Source organism: Helianthus annuus, chromosome 16 (assembly GCF_002127325.2).
Source record: "Helianthus annuus cultivar XRQ/B chromosome 16, HanXRQr2.0-SUNRISE, whole genome shotgun sequence".
NCBI classification, from domain to species: Eukaryota; Viridiplantae; Streptophyta; class Magnoliopsida; order Asterales; family Asteraceae; genus Helianthus; species Helianthus annuus.
The window spans coordinates 124,923,222-124,946,083 of NC_035448.2; positions in this window are offsets into that span (position 1 = coordinate 124,923,222).

The window sequence follows — 22,862 nt, forward strand, 5'->3', positions numbered from 1 at the left end:
TTTTGTCTTCCTTTTGTATTTTCAGGATGAAATGAGCTCAAAATCACAAAAGAAGCAAAAAGACTACTAAATCTACCATAAATACAAGAAAAGGAACAAAAGTGAACTGCCCGGACCCTCAACGGCACCTCCCAAGACAAAGAGAAGAGAAACAGAGCCTGAACACGCCCCGTGTCCAGTGAACACGGGGGCGTGCCCAGGAAGCAGCAGAAAAGACAAACCAAGTAGAAGCTTCCATTGCTCACCACGGGGCCGTGCCCAGCGGACACGGGGGCGTGTTGAAAGTACAGCAGGCGCATTAATTGTAATTCGCAATTACAATTAATGAAGAGAGAGAATGTCAGACGGGCACGGGGCCGTGTTCAGCGAACACGGGGCCGTGTCCAGCGTTCTGTTCAGCCTATAAATAGAGGAGCTTGGCTTCATTCTCTCTCATCCCTTGGCACACCACCTCTCTCACACTTCATCCACCACCCATCACCACCATAACACCATCATCCACCACCATCATCCATTGTCCATCATAGAGTGTGTGAGTCGTCTCGGGATCCAAGATTGATCGTAAGAGTTCTTGACAATCAAGGCCATGTTTGCCTAAGTCTCTTACATCACTTGGTGAAGACAAGTGTTTAGTATAATACTTTTTATTTTTAATCTTTTGCACTTTTTATTTGGTTTTGTATTAATGACTTTAATAACTAGTTACTTATGTTGAAGGTGATCTTTCCTTATCGTTTGTCCGTGGTGTCTTGGCATTATTTTACTGTCTATATAAAATAAAAGATTTTCACCATTCATATCTCCACGGTCTATATGGAGGTATGTTGGCTACCTGGTCGGGGGTTAAGGGAACGGTTTGGTAAAGGTCTTGCCCTTGTTCAGCGTTTAGAGGTCCTGCTTGGGACCTGGGTCAAATTTAGTAGGATCTCCTTCAATGCCCATAGGTATTGGATGGCGGGGATCCAAACTCTTTGACCCCCTCATAAGCTAACTACTATTAATACTATAACCCGGCTATTTAGGACTGTATCCCTGCTGACTCAGACTACTTAGCCGAGGGTAACGTCACCGCCAAAAGCGGGGCCTACCATAATTTGCATTAATAACTTAATTCATTATCTTTCAATAATCCAACCCTTTAGGATTGTATCCTTGCTGACTCAAACTACTGGGTTGAGGGTAACGTCACCTCCGAAAAAGGGGCCTACTACAATAACTAAGATAATCTCTTAAACAAGTGCAAAAGTGCGAAAATAATCAAAGGTTATACTAATACACGTGTCGGATCCAAGTGATTCATCTTGTCTATCTGTTTTTATTTTATTTTTCAGCATTTAGTTAGTTTTTATTTTTCTTAGTTTAAAACATTTTTCTAACTTTTTGATTTGATTAGACGTTGAGGATAAACCGGTATTAAAAGCTCTTGTGTCCTTGGACGACCTCGGTATCTTACCAACACTATACTACGTCCACGATGGGTGCACTTGCCCATATGTGTGTTTAGTGTTAGTAAATATCGTGTTTTATAAATTTAAAACTTGGCTAAAAGTGTAAAAAGGGCTTAAAAATATATCTAAAAATATAACACACTTCACGCACATCAACTACCGCCAAGCTTGGAAGTTCTAGGGTGTGCAAGATATTTGGAATAATGATTATGTGAATGCCTTCATGCATTCACGCATACAAGGAAAGAGAGGAGGTGGGCCGAGTTTGGTTTGGGCTGTGGACAACAGGACCAAAAGCCCAAAGACTTGAGGGTGCGAGGGCGTGCGATCAAAGTGAAAGTGTGCGACTCAAAGACTTATGCGGCTAGCATTTATAAAACCCATAAAACATTTAAATCAACTACTACCCATAATACATTAATGCACCACAACCACTGAGTTAACATTAAGCATAATGGTTCACATAACGTACACATAAATTATGCTATAAAATAAACATAAAAGAACTGTAAAACACGAGTTGTCACATCATCCCCAACTTGAAAGAAATTTCATCCCGAAATTTGATAAGCAATCTCAGAGGAGTGGAGTGATAAATCAAGATGACTGCGGATTTTCCTCAGGTGCCACATCATCCCCAACTTGAAACGGAATTTCGTCTCGAAATTCACCAATTGCATCAGGCTTAGATTGGGCAGTTTTGAATAGTTGAGGATACTTGAGCTTCACCTGATCCTCGCGTTCCCACGTGAACTCCGATCCACGTCTTGAGTTCCAACGAACTCTCACGATCGGAATTCGACTGTGTTTCCGAACCTTAACTTCCCGGTCCATGATTTCGATAGGTTCTTCGATAAACTGCAACTTGTCGTCGATTTTCAATTCTTGGAATGGTACCATAAGTGTCTCATCAGACAAACACTTCTTTAGATTCGAGACATGGAAGACATCATGAACGTTACCCAATTCGGCAGGTAACTCGAGTTTGTACGCCACTTTACCAATTCGTTCCAGGATTTTGAATGGCCCAACGTAGCGTGGATTAAGCTTGCCGCGCTTCCCAAAGCGCACCACATGTCACACCCTGACTTTTGCGGAAGCGTGATTATGTCTTAAAAGGGTCTTACATATCTAATATTATAATTAAATAAAATCAAGAGTGGGCCACACCCTATCTGGCCGTAGGTGGGGGGTATAGAGTTGGATTGTAAAGACTAGTTAAGGTTATAGTTGAAATCTTAGTGATTTAGTTGTTATGTTGTTATATAGTGTGTTGTGGTGTTCGGGGACCATAACTAGCTTGGTAATGTCAAAACAATGCTTCTAGTGAAAATTTGGTGTTTCAGGTAGTTTCCGGTTGTTCGGTTGGCAACTGGTTTGTTAAGGTGCTAAATTATGCAGTTTAGTGTGCTTTATGTTACCTTTTTGTGATAGTTTTGATTCCCGAAACTTAGGAAAGCATTCGGGACCATTTAACCATATTTCTGCATGATATTAGTGTGTTTAAATGTTGATTTTGCTGATTTTCTGCAGAATTCTACAGTTTATGTGAGTTTTAGTCACTTTCCGGCACTTAAACTATGATTAGGAAGGCATATCTGTCTATGTACTGAACTCCGTCAGCATTTTTCTGATTTGTCTGATAACTGTGCTGCCGGTGTTTCGTGCATCATTCGAATCAACAAAGTTTGTATGCAGTAATGATATGTCATTTGCAATATATGATGCACATGTATGTATATGGTAGTAATCAGAAAGTAATTCAACTAATTAATTGTAATTCAGCATAGTCATTAAGCACTAATCATTTTTTAATAATTGTACGGATGCATGCAAATTTGACAGTTGTCACATTCTCCCCCTGTTAAGAAAATTTCGTCCTCGAAATTTAAACCACATTAACTCCTTAGGGTTATGTTATACGTGCATGGATATGAATAATACCAAAGTGCTTAACCACGAAACCGAATCAAAACTTATTCGAATCAGGTGAATCCAAGGACATATTACAATAACAAGAACCCAATGGTTAACAGGTATGTGTTCCAGAATTTGATGTCAAAGGACACGAGACGTATAGATGTATAATCTAGTGTAACTTAGTTAACAGGGGTTTAACAAAAGAGGCGTTCTGACCGATAGAATTCCAAATGATTGTTTACAATATGCAAATGAGTTCTAGGAACAATAACATCCGCTGGATGAACTCAAAATCAGCAAGCTCAAATGTAATAGTGATATGAAAATGATTTGTCAACTTTCGAACAAATAATGAATAAAATTAGTGTGTTGACATTATTGAATTGTGAGAATACACCGAAATGAAATAAAATCGAATCTGGTGTAACATTGTCTTAATTCGTAGTTGCATTAAGAATGTTTAAATGACAAGTCAAACAAAAGTATGTGTAGTTTCGTGTGAAACGGTTGACCATGACTAGCACAAGCTACAAGTTGGTAACGACACCACAAGGTGTCGTAATTGACATAATTCAATAATAGCGGTGACCAAACAAGTTCACCGTGTTTGAAATCAAATGAAAGTGTAATGAAGCGAACCTGAGAATTTGATTTAAACGACATTGTAGGACTTTTCAATTGAATATAGAACACCAAAGAACTACTGTTTTCAATCGAAGATGAAAAATAATGAATACTGCAAGGCATTTGATAGATAATGAAAGAACCGTTAGGAGGTACACTGGAATATAAAATGAATTTATGTACCATTGTCTTATCACACAATTGCATTAAGACTGCTTCATCATGATAAATCTGAGCGGATTTAGAGCAAGTCAATGAATAAATAATTAAATCCGTGTATGAGATGTGTAAACGAGATTAGCGTAGGCTTCAAATTAACGAGACACCACCATAAGGTATGGGAACCAACAGGCGTTTCAATGGAGTCGTAGACCAAACAAGTCTACTACGAAATCAGAACAAAAGAGACACTTGCAAAGATGAATTTGAATATGATGCGCTCAATACATCATATGGTGTTTTGAATTTGAATATGCGAAATGGACAAGTTCAAGCAATTGAATCTGGTTTTCAGCGCAACCCGACAATAAACGTATGTATCAACAAGGGAATTTCGGCATGGTTACAAGGATAAACCATGTATGTAACTTGAAGGAAAAGAGATTTCAAGAAGGTTTTGTTGACTCGATATCAAGGAGCTGATACATACAATAATGCAGATTATTCGAGACACAAGGCAATAACTGGACATAACGAAATGATATTTGTAACTTTGATGAAAGCGATCATTAGAAAGGGAAACCACATGCGTAACAAACGATGCATGTGTATCAGATGAAATGATCAAGTATCGAGACAAAGGAGTGTTCGCTTTAATGAAGAAAATTTATCGTGATGCAACTACCATTAAGAGGAGTAGAGATGTAAAAATCTACTTGCTAGAAGCAAAAGTGGAAATTTCAATATAAGAATTTCGTGTACTTCACATGTTCGGTTAACTAAGATAGCATATACGACAGAATAATGGCGTTTGCACGAGTTAATAAACGTGATTCCTAAGTGATAACCTTTAATGAGTTTTGACCTAAGTTCCCGAAGGTCCTAAGTACATGTCTCCTAGATTCTCCAAGTTTTGTACTCTGTGTCTAACTGTTTGTACCATGCAGAAAACACAATATTAGCATATGTTTAAAACAAATTGTTAACTCACTGTACTTCGGTATACTTTCTTCTTGAATCCACAGCTGGCGATAACCTGATCGAAGATCGATCTTGGAATAGTAACTTGAACCCTGAAGTTGGTCGAATAAATCATCAATCCTCGGCAAGGGATACCGATTCTTGATGGTTAACTAGTTCAGCTCCCGGTAGTCGGTACACATTCGAAAAATACCATCCTTCCTTCTTGACGAACAGAACTGGAGCTCCCCAAGGCGAGAAGCTTGGCCTACTAAATCCCTTGTCCAGTAACTCCTCAAGCTGCGCTGACAACTCTTGCATCTCTGAAGGCGCAAGTCGATAAGGTGCCTTGTCTACAGGTGCGGCGCCTGGAACCAAGTCAATGTGGAATTCGACTTGTCTTTGAGGAGGTAATCCCGACAAGCCTTCGGGGAAGACTTCAGGATATTCCCTTACCACAGGGATATCTTCGAGCTTTGATTCTTTGGCTTCTTTGTCCACGGAATGAGCTAAGAAGGCAACACATCCTTTACGCAAAAACTTCCGTGCTTTCAAACAACTAATAATTCGTACAGGCGTATCCGGCTTCTCCCCATGAATCACGATCGTCTCTTCATTCGTCACCGGGATGCAGATAATCTTCTCATGGCATATTATCTCAGCACGATCACTCGACAACCAATCCATCCCAACTACTACGTCAAAGCTTCCTAAATCAACTAGCAAAAGATCCATCGAAAACTCACGTTCTCCAAGCTCTATCACACAGCCTCTAATCACTTTGCTAGCTTCTACTAGCTTCCCATTAGCTAGTTCTATCGAGTATGAAATATCTAACTTACTTGCTACTAAACCAAGTATATTCTTAAACTCTAGAGATACGAGGCTATAATCGGCACTCGTATCAAATAGCACGGATGCAAAGTGTTGGTTAGTAGGGAACGTACCAGTAACTTCGTTCGGATCCTGGCGTGCTTCACGAGCTCCAATGTTGAACACTATTCCATGAGCTTGGTTATTCTTAGGGCAATCTTTCCTAAAGTGTCCCACGTCCCCACATTTGTAGCAGCCTGGAACTTTACCACTATCGTTTCCGTCTTGGTTGCCGTCATCATTTCCTCGTTGTCTGGGATACTTCGCCCAACAGGCATCCTCGTTGTGTCATTCCTTTCCACACCTATCGCACTTAGGCCTCAGACATCGACCTCCATGGTGAAACTTGCACTCATCACATCTAGGCTTAGTCCCCAAGTAAACCTTCCTGGAATGCCCTATGCCACCATAACCTTGACCTTGTTCTTGATCATTACTGTTTCCGCCCTGATAGTCGTTGTTGTTGTTGTTTCTTCCGCGTTTTCCGCTACCATCTTGACCTTCGTTTCCATGTCCAGTACCACGCCAACGCGTCTCCTTGTCATTCCCCACTTTGCCACAGTTATAACATTTCCATATCTACATTGCCCGGTATGATGTCGTTGACAGTTGTCGCACTTAGGTAGGTTACCCATGTACTCTTTCCTCTTTTTGGCATTGTTGTTGTTATTAGCCCGAGTGCCCTTTTGGAAATCAGCGAGCTTCCTTTTGTTCTTTCCAGACGACTCCACCTGAGTCTCCTTCTTCTCATCAGGGGTTGAAAATTTTTCCAATCTAGTTGCTTCTTTAGTGAGTGCCACACTTAAGTTACTCACATCGATAGTTGTCGGAGGCGTTGATGCCGTCATCAAGCTCAGAATCTGAGGCGCCAATCCCCAGATGAATCATCCGATCCTCTTAAACTCCGGTTCCACCAGATAAGGAACAACTCGCGACAAATAGTGAAGTCTCTGCACGTATTCCACCACCTTTGGACCTTCCATCTTCAGGTTCCAGAATTCAATTTCCAGCTTCCGGATTTCCGTCTGAGAACAATATTCCCTACGCATCAACTCCTTCAGCTCATTCCATGTCAAAGCATACGCAGCAACCTCGCCCAACATCTGAACCTAGAGGTTCCACCATGACAGAGCCCCATCTTGAAACAGTCTAGAAATATACGTGGCTTGTTGTTCTGGGGTACAATTGCTCATTCACAAAACAGAATCCGTATTCTCGACCCATCTCACAAAAGCTATGGCACCTCCAGTGCCGTCAAAGTTCAGAGGCTTGCAGTCCAAAAACTGCTTGTAAGTACAGCCTGTACAAGAAACATCATTCACAGGGGGCATTAACAAAGCACACTTGGAAATGTCCAAACAGATCGTAATGTGTCTTAGGTGACTTAAACATTACTGTTAGGTGGATTATTCCCTGAGGTACCTCCGCTGTGTCTGTAGCGAAGAACCTCGTGCCGTGCGATGGCCTGGGTGATGTGCGCTTGTAATTCTGCCTCGGTCATGGGCAGTCGAATGATCTCTTGAGGAGGCATCTTTTAAGAAGGAGATCAGATTGGTCAGGTCTTATTTGTTACATACATAAGTAATTGTCTAGAGGTTGTATGTACAAACACATAATAAATCATCATATCAATTAATCATGCAACGACACAATCATAACATAAACAAGTAATCCAACAATGTGTTTAGTGAGAACATGACGATTGAGCTCTCATTAATCATCGACCACAAAGTATTGTTACATGCTTCACAAAGTGTGTCATATCAAAAAGAACACAGGGTCAAACTACCCTTGTCCAACAAGTCTACCAATCTACAAAAGTCATACAATCAAAGTGATCTCCAAAAGGCTTCACAAGCTCAGCTCAATAGTGGTGCTCTTATCACAGGTAATGCATCTGCATAAGACCAAAAACCAGCTATGCTGATGGTGGTGGAGGAGGAGGTGGAGGAAAGAAAAGCAAGCTGCGCACATGCTCAAGCTCCTCCTCAAGCTCATAGACATAACGCAGCAGATAACTGATCTGCTGCTCGACGGTGAGAAATTGAGCATCAAACTCTGGAAAAGGAGTAAGAGGAGCAGGTGGACGTGCAAAAGGAGACGATGATGAATGAGGGGGAACGAAAGCAAGCTGGCAAGGACATGGTAAAGGGCGCGGAGTCATCTCAAGCTCCAAAATCCTGCGACTCATAACCTCAAACTGGAGCTGAAGTGGTAAAATTAACTCATCCCGTGTATAACCAACAAAGTGAGAAGGATGGTAGGCATCCGAAATCGGCATGGTGTACGGCAGGAACCATCGGAATGGCTCATCAAGTGGCGAAGAAGTGAAAGGAGCAAAAGGTGCAGACTGAGGGGCCTGGGAAAAAGCTGCTGAGACATAAGGATCATGACTAGGCTACTGGCCTGAAGTACCTTCCCCTGGACGGGGTGCGGGTATATCCTACAAGAAAACGATAGGTAAATCAACACGATGGACATTAGACTCCACAGGATGAAAAGGAGCAACATCAGCGGGTGCAGGTGCAGGTGGAGGAATAAGTGGCTCAATAACAGGAGGGTCAACAGGTGCAGGAACTGGGTCAGGTATGAGAGGTGCAATGTTAGGTAAGTCAAAAGGAATAGGGTCATGATCAGGTAAGGGCTCAGGATCAGCATCTGTAACATAAGGCTGATCAATAGGAACAAAATCTGGCTCAAGACCAGGCTCGGGGTCGGGGTCGTGTGGAGGAGATGGTGCAGCTGACATGGCCGTATCATCATCAGAATCAGTAGCATAGCATCGTAATCCAACTGCCTGCAAGGCGGAAGACGTCACAGACTCAAAAGAATCTGAGACAGAGTGCAAACTAGAATCAGAGGAAATCTCAATAACAGGAATCTGAAGAAGCGGAATAGCAACAACGTCCTCATCAAGCTCTCCATCACCATGGGCGTCATCAGGAGGACCATCAACAAACAGATCAACATCATCCTCAAACAGATCATCAAAAGGCCAATCCTCAGGAGGGATGACCACTAAAGGAACAGGAGTGAGGATCGGTGCCACGATATGCTCACCATCGGGATGTCCGATGATAAGATGATCATGGACTAGAATGGGAACAACAAAAGGATCCTCGTCTGGAATACCATCAGCAAGCGGTAAGTCATCTCCAAAGTCAGGCAACGCAAATGGCTGAAAGTCGTCGTCGTCGTCTGATAGCATAGCTGGGTCGCTCTCAGTATCGGATGTAAAAATCTCTGGCTCCGGTGCAATATCGTCATCGGAAACAATAGCCATAGGGTCATCAGTATCGGACAATCCGCTCTCAGATGAAGACATAGTGTCTGTAACAGAACAATCATAACATATGTACATATATTAACGACTATCATCTAGTATGCAATCAAAGACAATGTATCATGAAATCATGTATCCTCATTTTTCCTCACGAATCCTTTCTACCCTTCCTAGTCTCTCAGACTAAACCACAAAAGTAAACCTTGCAATCGTGTTTCTTGTCTTTCCGTTTGTAAAAATGTTTGTTTCCCTGGATCTGGGTGTTTCGTGTATGCAATGAAAACATGTTGTAAAAATATTTTCGTGAGAGCCCTAAGGATTGTAGTCTAGACTTGAGAAAGAATCCTAGTTCGCTACAATCGAAGCTCTGATACCAAACTATCACACCCTGACTTTTGCGGAAGTGTGATTGTGTGTGTATTATGTCTCAAAAGGGTCTTACATATCTAATATTATAATCAAATAAAATCAAGAGTGGGCCACACCCTATCTGGCCGTAGGTGGGGGGGGGTATAGAGTTGGATTGTAAAGATTAGTTAAGGTTATAGTTGAAATCTAAGTGATTTAGTTAGGGTATTAGTTGTTATGTTGTAATATAGTGTGTTGTGGTGTTCGGGGACCATAACTAGCTTGGTAATGTCAAAACAATGCTTCTAGTGAAAATTTGGTGTTTTGGGTAGTGTCCGGTTGTTCGATTGGCTACTGGTTTGTTAAGGTGCTAAATTATGCAGTTTAGTGTGCTTTGTGTTACCTTTTTGTGACAGTTTTGATTCCCGACACTTAGGAAAGTATTCAGGACCATTTAACCATATTTCTGCATGATATTAGTGTGTTTAGATGTTGATTTTGCTGATTTTCTGCAGAATTCTGCAGTTTATGTGAGTTTTAGGCACTTTCCGGCACTTAAACTATCCCTAGGAAGGCAGTTTTGTGATCCTTACTTTCCTACACACTATACTATTTTAATACTTGGTTTATGGCTCATTCTGTACCTCAATACCATATCTGTCTATGTACTGAACTCCATTAGCATTTTTCTGATTTGTTTGATAATTGTGCTGCCGGTGTTTCGTGCATCATTCGAATCAACAAAGTTTGTATGCAGTAATGATATGTCATTTGCAATATATGATGCACATGTATGTATAAGGTAATAATCAGAACATAATTCAAGTAACTAATTGTAATTCAGCACAGTCATTAAGCACTAATCATTATTTAATAATTGTACGGATGCATGCAAATTTGACAGTTGTCACACCACACCCTTCCAGGGTGAGACTTTTAGCTTGACACGATCGCCTACAGCGAGCTCCAATGGTTTCCTACGCTTATCAGCATAGGTTTTCTGACGGTCACGCGCTGCCGCTATACGGTTTCTGATTTGGACAATCTTTTCTGAAGTTTCAAGTACGAGTTCCGGACCTGTGATCTGGCTGTCACCCACCTCGGCCTAACAGAGGGGAGAACGGCATTTCCGTCCGTACAATGCATCGAACGGAGCTGCCTGGATGCTGGTAACTGTTATTGTACGAGAACTCTATCAAGGGCAAGTGTTTCTCCCAACCCTTACCAAAATCGATCACACATGCTCGCAACATGTCTTCAAGTGTCTGGATGGTTTGTTCGCTTTGACCATCCGTTTGAGGGTGATAAGCAGTGCTCATGTCAAGACGTGAGCCAAAAGATTTATGCATCGCTTGCCACAAATCAGATATGAAACGCGGATCACGATCAGAGATGATAGAGGTTGGCACTCCGTGCCTAGAAACCACCTCCTTAAGATAAACAACAACAAGTTAAGAGAACTTATCAGTTTCCTTGATTGCTAGGAAGTGCGCAGATTTCGTTAGACGATCTACGATCACCCAGATAGTATCGTTCCCGCTTTGAGTCCTAAGCAAACCAGTGAAAAAGTCCAGGGCAATCTGCTCCCATTTCCACATGGGTATTTCTGGTTGCTGAAGTAGACCAGATGGTTTCTGATATTCCACCTTGACTTTCATGCAAGTCAAACATTTACTTACATACATCGCAATGTGGGCTTTCATCTTTGGCCACCAATATAGGACTTTTAGGTCCTGATACATCTTATCAGACCCTGGGTGAACAGAGTATCGGGACTTGTGCGCTTCGTCTATCACGAGCTCCCTAAGATTCCCGTACAAAGGAACCCATATTTGTTCCATAAGGTAGCGAATACCGTCAGATCTTTCCACAAGTTGTTTCTCCAAGCCTCGCATTTCTTCAGCTTTAAAGTGCTCGTCCTTCAACGCTTCAGTTTGGGCTAAATGAATCTGGTCATGTAACTTAGAGTGGATAGTGAGCTGCTAAGCGCGAACACGTTTGGGTTTCGTTTCTTTCCGACTCAGAGCATCGGCAACCACGTTAGCTTTGCCCGGACGGTACTTAATTGCACAATCATAATCGTTCAAGAGTTCCACCCAGTGACGCTGTCGCATGTTCAACTCTTTCTGATCAAAGATGTGCTGAAGGCTCTTGTGGTCGGTATAAATAGTGCATTTAGTACCGTACAGGTAATGCCTCCAGATTTTTAATGCAAAAACCATGGCCCCCAACTCCAAGTCGTGAGTCGTGTAATTCTTCTCGTGAATCTTCAACTGTCGTGAAGCATAAGCTATCACTTTCTCGCGTTGCATCAACACACAACCGAGACCCTGAATATAAGCATCACAGTACACCACGAAATCCTCGGTACCTTCAGGTAAAGACAAGATTGGTGCACTGCAGAGTTTTTGTTTTAACAGTTGAAAAGCATCTTCCTACTTCGTTCCCCAAGAGTATATAACTCCTTTCTGTGTCAATGAGGTAAGAGGTTGAGCGATACTTGAGAAGTCTTTGATAAATATACGGTAGTATCCAGCGAGACCTAGAAATTGTCGCACCTCTGAAGGATTCTTTGGTGTCGCCTAATTTCTGATAGCATCAATCTTAGTGGGATCCACATGTATTCCAAATTCGTTAACAATGTGGCCGAGGAAGTGTACTTCTCGAATCCAGAAGTCGCACTTAGAAAACTTCGCGTAGAGTTGCTCCTTCCTCAGGATCTCCAAGATAAGACGCAAGTGCCGCTCGTGGTCCTCCTTGCTCTTAGAATAGATTAGAATGTCGTCGGTAAAAACAATGTCGAAATCATCGAGATACGGTTTGCACACACGGTTCATGAGGTCCATGAAGACCGCTGGTGTGTTAGTTAACCCGAATGGCATAACTAGAAATTCGTAGTGGCCATACCGCGTTCGAAAAGTCGTTTTAGGAACATTCTCCTCTCAGACTCTCATCTGATGGTAGCCCAATCTTAGGTCGATTTTCGAATAGAAGCTTGACCCTTGCAGCTGGTCAAACAGATCGTTGATGCGCGGCAAAGGATAATGGTTCTTAATCGTCACCTTGTTGAGTTCATGATAATCTATACACATACGAAAGGACCCGTCTTTCTTCTTCACGAATAGAACTGGGTCGGATAAAGCCTCTATCCAACAGTTCTTGAAGTTGATTAGACAGTTCTTACAACTCTCCTGGAGCAAGACGATAAGGAGCACGAGTATTTGGGGCTGCTCCTGGTGTAAGATCAATCTGAAATTCTACCTGACGGTGAGGAGGTAAACCAGGAAGCTCTTCAGGAAATACATCGTAAAATTCATGAACAACAGGCAGATCTTCGATTCTCCTTTCTTCAGGCGAGTGTCAGTAATGAGTGCTAGAATAGTAGGATAGCCCTTTCGTAGACACTTCTGGGCTTTCATAGCTGAGATTATGCCAACCATTGCACCGCTTTGGTGACCTTGGACCGATAGGGTTTCTCCACTTGGGAGAGGAATACGCACGATTGTCTCCCTACAAAGAATTTCCGCTTGGTGCTTTGACAACCAATCCATACCGACGATTACGTCAAAACTTCCAAGGGTAACAGGGAGTAGGTCAATGTTAAACACTTGACCCATAAGATCGAGTTTGCACCCAAAATAAACATGTGAGGCTTCAATTGTCTTGCCATTAGCCAATTCTACTACGTGTTTGCTTACAAGAGGTGTTGGAGTCAACCCTAACTGACGACTGAACCCCAAAGACACATAACTCCAATCAGCACCAGAGTCGAATTAGACAGAAGCATATAGATTGTTCACAGAAAACGTACCGGTCACAACGTTGCCATCATTCCTAGCTTCACCAGCGCTGATAGTAAACATTCTTCCATGCGCAGCATTCCCACCATTGTTCCCGTTGCTGTTCCCTGTGCTGTTGTTATTATTCCCAGCATTCTGATTCAATTGAGGGCAATCCCTCCTAAAATGACCCTCGTCTCCACACTTGAAATATCCCTTACGATTACCTTGGTTCTGTTGAGGCTGTTGCCTTTCCTGTAGCTGTGGCTGCTGTTGCTGTGGAGGTTGCTGCTGCTGTTATTTTGGGAATGGGGCCCTGCAATCCCTTGCCATATGCCCCACCTTGTTGCACCTGTGATAGATTCGAGTGCACGGTCCTCGATGATGGTAGTTGCACTTGCTGCACTTTGGTTGTTTCCCCGCGTAAGAGCCCTGATTCGAATTATTACTCTGATTCTGATTAACGTAGGATGACTGGCTAAAACTGCGATTGTTACTGTTGTCTGGCTTCTTCTGTGACTGGTTTGAGTTGGTTACCTTGTCCGTATCATTCCATTTGCGTTTGTTATCAGTAGCAGGGGTAGTAGCTGTAGCAGTAGCAGCAGTAGCAGAAATACGTGGTGGTAGCGAGCCACGCTCCACCTCCTAATCTGTGATCTTGTGGGCTAAGCGGATGATTCAAGGTAAGTTGTCAAGATTCGCTGCAGTGACTAAACCTTTGACCTGTGGTGCTAGACCATTGATGTACAACTCAATCCTACGATGTGGTGGTCGCGATAAGTTAGGACACATGTTCGCAAGCTCATGAGATCGCTTCGTATATGCCTCGATTTCAGAGCCTGTCATCTTCAGGTTGTGGTACTCATTCTCCAACTTTTGAATCTCATCTCGAGGCAGTACTCTTCTCGCATCAGTTCCTTGAAATCGTCCCAAGTAGACGCGTTCGCCATTTCGATACCCAGCTTTTGGACTTGGGAATTCCACCAAGTCAAGGCACCATCTTCAAGAGTGCCTGAAGCATACTTCACCCTATCCTCAACAGGGCAGTTACACATAGCAAACACTGATTCGGCTTTCTCAAACCAACAAAGTAGTCCCACTGCTCCTTTAGTCCCACTGAACGTCTGTGGCTTACAGTCCATAAATGTTTTGAACGTGCAAACAGGAGGATTATTCTGATTCTGATACACGTGTTGACCTAAGGACGAAAGAAAATACAACACTCGGGTAAAAATCGAGTACGCGACACAAGGGTAAAGAGTATTTGGCACATAACATACCAGCCTGCTAAGCCGCTAGGGCTTCAGCCACACGAGTATTGATCAAGTTAGTTAGGTCAGCCCGAGACATCACAATGTTGCCGCATCCACCGCCACAGCCTCCACCACGTCCACCGTTTCTTCTGCTCATGATTCTATATAAGAGGAGGGGGGAAAGGTTAAAAGTCTGGATTGAGTAGGAGTCAAACATCGCTATGACTTCTACAGTTTACTAAGTTCCATCACTATGACAAACAACGGAACAGAACCTCCTTCACACTCGTTAAGCCTCACTGGGACTCACATGCACCCCACATTATCATTATGTGTGCACCCATATTAATAATGTGATTTGCATGTTTATCTCAGCTCCTCTCAACTCGCATTAAATGGTTCCACAGTTTTCGAGTAACAAGACAAAAGACATCACAAAACATAGATCACGAAAGTCTAGAGGGAACATCACACTATCAGTCACATAACATAGGCAAATAACACATGACTTCATTTTGTAGTGCTATGTGTGCAATTACGTGCAATGACATACATAAATATACACTAATATGTTGGGCAATAAGTAAACGTGTGACGAACCTTGCAATCTGGAACTGAGTGTCATGGTCGATTTCTGAATTGTTCGGTTATATTCTGGTTTATAAAAACGTTTTAAAACCTAGTTCACTATAACCAGTGGCTCTGATACCAAACTGTCACACCCCCAAAATACCACATGCGGGAACCCGCTAGGCGTGTGACGTACCAGGATCTAGCCACCAATCACATTGAACTATTAACAAGATATAATAAATAAATTCCCATTTATTAAGTTAAAACATTCTCAAACATAACTCAAAGCTTAACAAGTTCAGCGGAAGCATAATGTAAACCATTGTTCAATGTTGTAAAACCAAATGTATGACAATCAATAAACTTATCTCATGTATCCAAACAAAGCTCGACCCATGACTACTCCAGCAATCCCAGATAGCAAGTTCCTTGACCAAGGTATTTAACGACCTGCGAGCATGCAACAAGTGTATCAGCAAAACGCTGGCGAGTTCACATTTTTTCAAAACGCTTAGTTACCAAGTGATTAGTCCAGTTTAATAACAATTCCGAAAATAATGTTGATAATAACTCGATACCATACAAGATGGCCTCAGATTGTTTTGCCCGTCCCCAATGCCCCCTATCAAAGCATTGGTCATGATTAAGGTCATTAGTTCATGCTCATCCTCTCAGGTACGGTGTGAGGTTGCCAAGCCTAATAGCGCTATCAACTAATACCCCATTACCTCTCATGCAACTATTCGGTAGTAGATGGGACTTAAGGTGATAGGAAATGAGTGTATTATCCAACATCCCGGTTTTACCCAAAAGACTTATTCCCTCAGGATTACCTGTTTGATTGTCCCACCCACCGGGACGCATGCTCAAGAGAAGTGAACTCACCTTGGATTGCTTGGTAAATTAAATTACTTGTTCATAGTTGATCAACCACGTCCTAACATGGTTATCAATATCCGTCAGTTTTTGTTTACTAGTGAACCACGTATTTAACATATAACATCACATAGCATATAACAGACAACACATAGCATCACGAAATAAATCATTCAAGTACATGCAGCCTAGGATTGCAAGTTCATAACCCATAACACGAAAACAGTCTAAAACGTAAACTGCACAAGTGTGCGGCCCAGGTATGCTAGGCCCAAACACTCCTTTACGGCCTAAGTCTTGTGCGATTGAAGTGGAGGCGTGTGACCAATCCATCACTTGTACGATCCAACATGACCGACCCAATTGCACTTGTGCGATTGGGTCAAGATTCGTGGGCCAGTTGTGCGATTCACTAACAGTCCGGCCCATGTACCTGGTGTGTGTGTGATTTGGTTTTGGGTTGTGTGATCGGCGTGTGCGGCCCAACTAAAAACCTGGCCTAAGTGTAGACCAGCCCAAAAATTTGTGCGACTGACCCTAGGTTGTGAGATTTGTTCCGAATGTGCGACTCCGGGTTTGTGCGGCCCAATATCAATGTTAGGCCCAAGGTGTTGTGCGATCCGGTGTGTTGTGTGATGCTCACCCGGGTGTGCGATTCCATGTGCAAGATCAGTTAAACAATCCCATTAAATGTGGCCAATCAGTTACACAAATATCAAAACAACTTTCCATAAAACCCTACAACCCAAATCATCATCAATCATTAACAAAGTTTTAGCATTAGGATTAACATCCAAACCTACTACCCAACTCGATTAACCCGTTCATCCATTCGTCCAATTCATTATATGCTATCACAATTATATGAACTTCAAACATTCAATAATCATCTTAGAGAACTAATTCATGGTAGTAATATTCCAACCCCTCCAAGTGACACTAACAATTGATATTCAAAACTAATTCGAAATAACTAGCAACCACTTATCATAAAATCGATCGAATTCAAAAAATTCCTAACCAAAGCCCTAAATCATGATCCTCCTCTAATAGTTTGAATATTACAAGAATTTATCATGAACTCTTATTGCCATCAAATATCAATGACCAAGAATAACACATTCAATCACATAATAAAAGATCCATTAACAAAGATGATGACTCACCGCAAGATGGTGTGTGCGAGGATGCTAAGAAGAACGAGGAGAAGAGCTTCGAATGAGGAGTTCTGCCATCGATCTCGAGAGAGAGAGAGAGGAAGGAGACTGCCGCCAAGCTTGGAAGTGCTACGGTTTGCAAGATATTTGGAATAATGATTATGTGAATGCCCTCATGCATTCACGCATAGAAGGAAAGAGAGGAGGTGGGCCGAGTTTGGTTTGGGTTGTGGACAACAGGACCGAAAGCCCAAAGACTTGAGGGTGCGAGGGTGTGCGATCAAAGTGAAAGTGTGCGACTCGAAGACTTGTGCGGCTAGCATTTATAAAACCCATAAACCATTTAAATCAACTACTAACCCATAATACATTAATGCACCACAACCACTGAGTTAACATTAAGCATAATGGTTTGTAGGATCGTTTTCACGACCAAAACGAGTCGTTTAGAAGAATTCTAATAAATACGAGAGACAGAAACAAACGTATCGACTTTGAATCAGCTTGATTAACACACAGAATCACTTTAATTGTCTTGTATATTGATTTAACAAAGTTTTACAGGCAGTAGACACTTCAGTAGCACCTCGGCACCGGAATCAGAACTGTTCTACACGAAATGGTCAAGGCAGCTATTTATAGAGGTGGCATTTCGCATGAAATGATCAAGATCCATTTCGTGCGGAATGGTCCATCAACACTAACACCATATAATCTAGCCTACCGAGCTCCATTCTATCCAATCTAGACACAAGACTCGATACAAGACAAAGTTGACAGACATATGCACCAACAGACTCCCCCTTGGATGTTGACGAAATCTTCAGTGTCGAGTCTTCGGTATGTTACATCTTCAGTCTTGATCAGTCTTTGTGCTCTCCCAAAGTATCTGACAGTTTAAGCATCCTTCAATCTTTTCTCTTCTTCTCACTCTCTTTTCCAGGATCTCAACCTGGCTCTCAACCATTCAAACTTCCCTTTGAATGTTGATCTAATAATCTTCAATAAACTTTCAGAATCAGAAACTGGCTCTTGCATCTTTAGACTTCCCTTAGCTAGCAGACTCCCCCTTAAGTTGTTCCGGGATCGCAATCTGACTTAGCTTTTCCACAGGTTCAGGTCGTCTCCTGGCACTTCGTAGCAACAGGATCAGGAACCTGGCTCAAATCTGCACATTTTCAGGAGTCGAAGCCTAGCTAACCTGCACAGACTCTACCTCAAAATAAACTTCACAAATTTAACAATTTGACAAATTTATATATCACTTGCAAGAATAAATCAAAATGATTTAACATTTATAGTCTCTGATGATCACTTTGTAAGCAAATCATTTTTCTAAATACACTCTCCCAAGCCTGTTGTTCATCATGTTTAGCACTTGGAATTTTGAAAATCAGCTTTTCAACATCAGTTGTCAAAAATCTTTTTGAATTTGTTTTCTCAAAATTTTATGCTAAAATCATAATCTTTTTGGGTTTTTGTTTTTAATGAAATGCAGTAAAGAAATATTTACAAACAATATTTTTGTGAGTTTGTGTAAGAGGATCATATCAGTTTTTGAGACAAATCACTAACACCGTTAAGCTCTAGACTTTTTAAGTTCTAAACAATTCACTTAGATTGTCAGTATACTGATCCACTTAAATTTTCACACAAAGTTCAACTGTTTCGAGATACGAATTTAGTGTTTTAAGCACTTAAACTTATTCGCGTGTCCCACCTCAGAATATACTCCCGTATCCAGACTTCTATATTCAGTCTTATAGGTGAGTGTACACTAATGATATCTGTAAACGGGTAATGCGAGACCATGAGAGCTCACGTTAGAACTTCCGTTCAGACAAAGAGATGATGGCTCAACTTTAGGTGTGTCCCGTTTGGGGATCTTTTCTTCAACAGCACATGATTCGCATTTTTCAATGTTTCATCACTTTTTATGCTGAGGGTGAGCTTTAAGATTAAAGCTTGTGTAAAGCATTATACGAGGACTAGGCTATTGCTTCCGCAAAATCAGAAGTCCTGGTATAATACCCCAGATATCATCACGTACAAAGACCTAGTATGTCAGAAATAGAAAGCCTTTCAAACAAGATTTCAGGGGTTACCTATATATCTGAGAGATGTTCCCCCGAAATAAGTAAGTAATGATATTTAGGTTTATATCTCGAAAAACAATCTACTGAATGTATAAAAACCTATTGGCATATCGTCAGTGAGATCGTTTATCACATTTGACTTTCCAATTTTTTAGCGTGCTGTGATAGTCCACTGATGTACTATCATTTCCTCTTTTTTCACAACAAAACTCGTTTTTAATTTTTCAATGTTTTTGGCTTTTTAGATTTTATCATGTTTTTGGATTTTTCAAATTTTCGAAATTTCTAAAAATTTTTTACTCCCCCTAAAATCAAAAATATGTTTCAATTTTTTATTTTTAAAGAAAATTTGTAAACAAACTATACAAACAAACTGACAAACTGATTCGAATTGCTTCAATTCGCTATCCACTTGGCATAAACAATCAGAACTCTCCCTGACAACAAACTTTTTTCCTATTATGATTTCAAAACACTTAAGTTTGTTTTAATCAAAATGATTTTTCCAGAAAATTAGTTTTGTTGATTTTACCACTTGTAGGGTTAGGGTTATGATCATCACTTTGTTTTCCAATTACCAGAATGAAAGTTAAATCAAGTTCAAATCAATGATCTTGATTAACCAATTGTAGTTGAAAACCCCTTTTTTAACCACTTGTAGGTTTGCTTATCAACAATAACCACTTGTAGGTCGAAATATGACACTTTTAAATTTTTAGAAAGACGTCGATTCATGCTCCACGATTACCAACTTGGGAGTTCCGGCAAGTCAGGATTTTAAGTAGAAAAAGCTGTCACCCAAGCCTGACTAGCCTTGGGTGATTGTTCATCATCGTTAACCCACCATCTTTTTGATTTATAAAACTCTTTTGCTCCTTTCACCTTCTTGTCAACCATCTTCCCAAAAATATGTTTTACTTTTCCATTGAACGCTTTTTCAGCATCAAATTCTTCTTTACCAGAGAAGAATTGATCTGAAATCTCAACCTTTCCAACTTTTAACTTCAAGTTTTCTTTTGACAATGGCGGAAAGTTTTCATCATTCATTTCTGGAACGGAATTCTCATCATTTCTCACAACAAATGACTCCTCTGACTTTGACGAGTCAGATTCATTGTCAGAACTACTCTCTGATTTAACAACCCATCTTTGTTTGTTCAAATCGACTTTTCTTTTGTAAAAACTTTTCAAACTTTCACCAATTTCGAAATTCGAATTTTTAAACTTTTTAAAACTTTCTGTTGGTTGTTTCTTTTCATCAACACATTTCTTTTTCACCTTTGAGTTAGAAGTAACTCCCTGTTTTGTATAAGTGGACTTGGGGCAATTCCAAGCAATATGTCCAACTTCTTGACATTTGAAACATGTTCTTCTTTCAACTCTCTTCTCAGATTCCTTCACCAGATTCTTTTTCCTCTCAGGAAGAAACTCTTTGTTTGTTTGTTTCCAGAATGGTTTCTTCTCTTCTTCTTCTGAGCTTGTTACTGAAACACATTTATTTTTTGGTTTATAAGTTTTATCATTTTTATGATTTTCTGGGGGAATGAAACCTAAACCTTTCTTTTTGAAATTACTGTTATGATTTGGTTTCTTTTGAAAACCTGAACCAAAACTGTAACCATTTTTCTTGTTCAATCTTTGTTGAACCCTTGAAGTGTATTTTTTAGATTTTTCAGAAAGATTTACATCTTTTATTTCAGAAATATTAATTTCTGTTAATTTGAAAACCTGTTTGATCTGTTCAGTTTCAACACTTCTTATTGGGAATTCTTCCTCAGAAAATAATTTGTCAGAATCATTCAAAGTATATGCTACTCTGAATGTTTCGTCTTTCAAATTATTTTTCGACATCAGAAATTCTTTATTGTAAACCCGTTTGACCGGTGAACTCGGACTCTTGTCTGATGAACTCGAACTTTCAGATTTAGACTCCGACTTTGACTCTTCATCCATATCCAACACCTGATCGACCACTTTCTTTAATAATTCAGACTCATGTTGTCTGGTAACTCATCAATGGTTTCAGACTTTAACTTTATGTTGACTGCCCTTTTTAATCATTCCTCGTTTGGCTTTCTGGGAGAATAACTTTCCCAGATCGGAGGCGGGCACTTGTTATATTTGACACTTGGTTTCTTACCAATATCCGTATCTTCTGTCTTTTTATCTTGAAAAGCTTCAAGACCTGCAACAGTAGGATAAACTCTGTCAATCAAATAATCACAAGTTGTATAACTCAGCATCAATCGTTTGATTCTTTCATTTTCAATCTTTTCGAGTTCCAAATCCTGCTTCAGCTTTGCACAGTCTTCAATATACTCATTGATGACCTTCTGCTTAGTCATTAATCTTGAACTCATCATCGTTGAAGCAGCTCCCATTTCTAAGTTTGTCTTGTTCAAATTATCAACCGTTCTGTTCAGCACATCATATGATTCTTTTACATACTTCACATCAAACAACAATTTTTCTTTCAACTCTTCTAGCTCACTATACTTCTTGTCTTTTTCTTCACAATGTTTGCATGGTTCCAAACATTTCAGACAAGGTTTTGTGACCTCAACAATCTTTTCAACTTCGACAATCTTTTCAACTTCAACAATTTTACCAACTTCGACGAATTTTTCAATTTCAACAATTTTTTCAACTATTTTCTCCACTTCAACAATTTTCTCCATCACCTTCTCAATCATTGGTTCTTCATCAAATTCTACTTTTACCTCACACTCTTCATCTTCGACCTTTTCTGTCGAATTTTCTCTAACTTTTGCTTTTTCAGCTTCAATTTTTGCCTTTTCTTCAGCAATTCTTCTTGCTTCAAATTCTTCCAATTCTCTCTTCAGTCGAGCAGCCCTTTTCTCTTTCAATATCTCGATTTTATCTGCAAAAAACAAACTAAAACTAAATGAGTCCAAATTTTGTCTAGCTGTATTAATATACTCTTCCTCATCATCAGTATCTTCATCACTTTCTGATGATCTGAAAATCTTCATTCTTTTTGGCTTAGATTTGACTGACTCTTCTTCCAAGATTTAAGCAACAAATGCTGAATTAGCCGGAATGTATTTGTCCCAGCTAAAACCTTCTGGCAATCTTTCATCATCTTGATTTACTAGATAAGCTTTCTTCTTTCCATCTTCAATAACACGGGATGATGACGATTGTTGAGCAATCTGATAATAGATTGATTTTCGATGATAATCGTTGTTTCCAAACAGATCTTGTCTTCCGGTTGCTTCTTTATTTGTACACTCTCGTTTAAAATGCCCCTTCTCTTTGCAACGAAAGCAAGTAACCTTTGATTTGTCAAACCCTAACGGAGATGTAGCAACATCACGAAAATCATCTCTTCCGGTGATTTGTTTGAATTTTTCTGCTCTTCTTACAGCACTGGCTAAACACCACTTGATGTCCATCAACTCAAGTTCCTCAGAATCAATCTGGTCATAATCCTCTTTAGTAAGCATTGGATTTCCGATTCTTCCAGCAACTAAGCTTTCATAAGACTCTAAC